At 34.6% G+C, this 3,397-nt stretch overlaps 1 non-coding gene across 1 annotated transcript; it reads left to right on the forward strand.

The window, feature by feature from the left end:
• The first annotated feature begins 205 nt into the window (after positions 1-205).
• LOC115866411 (U6 spliceosomal RNA) lies at positions 206-312 on the forward strand. The gene has a single exon (XR_004044648.1). It is a non-coding gene; the product is annotated as a U6 spliceosomal RNA (small nuclear RNA).
• The last annotated feature ends 3,085 nt before the right edge of the window (positions 313-3,397 follow it).

Genomic DNA, 3,397 nt, shown 5'->3' on the forward strand with positions numbered 1-3,397 from the left:
ACCCCATATCTGTTAAAGAAATTGAATTCGTAGTTTAAAACCTTCCCACAAAGAAAACTCCAGGCCTATGTGGCTTAACTGGTGAATTCTATTAAAAAATTTAAAAAGAAAATTCCAATTTTATACAAATGTTTTCAGAGAACAAAGGAAGAAAAACAATTCCAAACCAGCATAACATAACCCTAATATCAAAATCTGACAAAGGGTGTTCGTTTTGGCAGCACATATACTAAAATTGTAATGATACAGAGCAGATCAGTATGGCCCCTGCACAAGGATGATACACAGATTCTTAAAGTGTTCCATATTTTTCTCTCACTTCTTCCATTGGATGGAGGAAAAACAAGCCATGGCTCCCCACTCAGCCCTCCCTTCCTCTCCCTTCAACAGTTTCTCCTTGGGAAAAATCAACATGTATGAATAAAGACACCAATTGAATGGCAAAAAATAAAAATCTGACATAAGGCATTGTAAGAAAATTTCAAGCCCAAATCACTTATGAATATAGACATTAACATCCTAAACAAAATATTAGCATATTAAATCTGCCAATTCATAAAAAACAATACATCATGACTAAATGTGGTTTATCCCAGGAATGCAAGGCTAGTTTCATATGCAAAAACCAAACAATGTAATTCACAATGTTAATAGAATAGAGGAGAACAACTGTCTGAACATCTCAATAGATTCAAGAAAAGCATATAACAAAATCAAACTGATTCATGATTTTTTTAAAAAGAGAAAGAAAACTCTCAGCAAACAAGGGATAACATGAAACTTGCTCAATCTAATGAAAAATATCTATGAAAATCTACAGCTAACATCATACCTAGTGGTGAAAGACTGAACACCTTCCCCTAAAATTCATAACAAAACAAGGATTCTTACCACAACTCTTCAACATAGATTCAGGGATCTTAACCAATGTAACAAGGCAAGAAAAAAAATAAAATATATAAAAATTGATATTGAAGAATAAAACTACTTGCAGATAACATGATTTAATGCATGGAAAATTCAAAGGAATCTATAAAACCACTACTATAACTAATGGGAGGATTTGCATAATAAAAAGACAATGTAAAAAAATCAATTGCATTTCTATATATTAGCAATGAATAATTGAAAAATAAAATTTTAAAAGAACTTCTACAAAAATACCAAAAAATGTTAAATACTTAGGGAAAATTTTAACAAAATAGGACTAAGACATGTACACCGAAAACTACATAACATTCCTGAGAGGAATTTTAAAGGTTTGCAATGTCCATTGATTGGAAGACTCAATATTGTTAAGATATCAATTCTGCAAATTGATCTATAGATTGAGTGCATTGACCTATAGATTCTAATCAGAAGCTCAGCTGTTTTTTTTTTTTTTTGTAGAAATCAACATGCTTATTTTAAAGTTTATATGGAAATTCAACTGACCTAGAAGAATCAAACTATTCTGAAAAACAATAAAGTTGGAAGACTTATATTACCTGCTTTTAAGACGTTCTATGTTATTGACATAAGGATCAATGGAAACAGAATAGAGAGTCTAGAAATAGGTCAATACACATATGGTTCAGTTGAATTTTGACAAAGTTTCAAAGGTAATTTAATGGGGAAAAGATAATCTTTTCAACATATAGTTCTGGAACAACTGCATATCCATATGGAAAATAATGACCATTAGTTCATACCTTACACTATACACCAAAATTAACTCAAATGGATTAGAGGTCTAAATGTGAAAGCTAAAACAATAAAGCTTCTCGAAAAAGCTTCTAAAACAGGAAATATCTTTATGACCTTGGGGTAAGCAAAAATTTCTTAAGACCCAAAAGGCACTAATCATAAAAGAAACATAAATAAATTGTACTTTATCAAAATTAAAAACTCCTGTTCTTCAGAATATATAATTAAGAAAGTGGATAGACAGCCACAGACTAAAAGAAAATACTTGCAATACATAGAGCTGGCAAAGGACTCATATTCAAAATATATAAAAACTCCTACAAATTAAAAATAAAAGACAATGCAATAAAAAAGAACAAAAGACGTAAAGTATTTCAAAAACTAAGTATCTAGATATCTGAAAACTAGATATCTGAATATCCAATAATCATGTGAAAAGGTGCTCCACATCATTTGTCATCAGGAATATACAAATTAAAACCACAATGAGGGGCTTCCTTGGTGGCGCAGTGGTTAAGAATCCACCTGCCAATGCAGGGGACACGGGTTTGAGCCCTGGCCTGGGAAGATCCCACATGCCGTGGAGCAAATAAGTCCGTGCGTCACAACTACTTAGCCTGTGCTTTAGAGCCCATGAGCCACAACCACTGAGCCCAAGTGCCACAACCACTGAAGCCCGTGTGCCCAGAGCTTGTGCTCTGCAGCAAAAGAAGTCACTGCAAGGAGAAGCCCACGCACCACAACTAAGAGTAGCCCCCGCTCACTGCAACTAGAGAAAGCCCATATGCAGCAACAAAGATCCAAAGCAGCCAAAAATAAATAAATTTATTAAAAAAACCCACAATGAGATAGACCTTTACACCCACTTAAATGGATAAAATTTAAAACACTGAAAATACCCAGTGCTGGCAAGGTTATGGAGCAAATGGAACTCTCATTTATTTCTGGTTGGAATATGAAATGGTACTACCACCTTGGACAACTGTTTGGTGCTTTTTAATAAAGTTAAACATACATTTATCATATAATACAGAGATTCAAGTTGGTCACACAAATTTGCACATAATGGCCAAAAACTGGAAAAACCCAAATGAACATTTATGGGAATAAACAAACTGTGGTATAGAAATAAACAGCAGAATGCTACTCTGCCCAGGCTGGGTAACTTAACAAAAGACCACAGACTGGGTAACTTAAACAAGAGACATTTATTTCTCACAGTTCTGGAGCCTGGGAAGTCCAAGATCAAGGTGCTGCCCAAGTAGGTTTCTGAGGCCTCTTCTTTTGGCTAGGAGGTGGCCACCATGTTGCTGTGTGTTCACATGACCTTTGCCTTGTGCCTCTTCTTATAAGGACACTAATCCTATTGGATCAAGGCCCCACCCTTATAACCTCACAACCTAATTATTTCCTTAAAGGCCCCATCTCCAAATACAGCCACACTGAGGCTTAGAGCTTCAACGTATGAATTTGGGGGGAACACAAGCACTCAATGTACAACAGGAACAACAAGGAAACTACTGTTACTTGAAACAACATAACTGAATATTTTAAAAACTGTAATTCCAAAAATATGATGTTTAAGAAGAGACAAAATGGATCTATGGTGTTATAAATCAGAATAGCGGTTGCTTCTGCGTGGATGAGGAGGGATTAATGGAAAAGTGGCATGTGGGGAATTTTTAAAGTGATGGAAATGTTTTTTCTTGGT

Source organism: Globicephala melas, chromosome 20, assembly GCF_963455315.2.
Source record: "Globicephala melas chromosome 20, mGloMel1.2, whole genome shotgun sequence".
NCBI lineage: Eukaryota > Metazoa > Chordata > Mammalia > Artiodactyla > Delphinidae > Globicephala > Globicephala melas.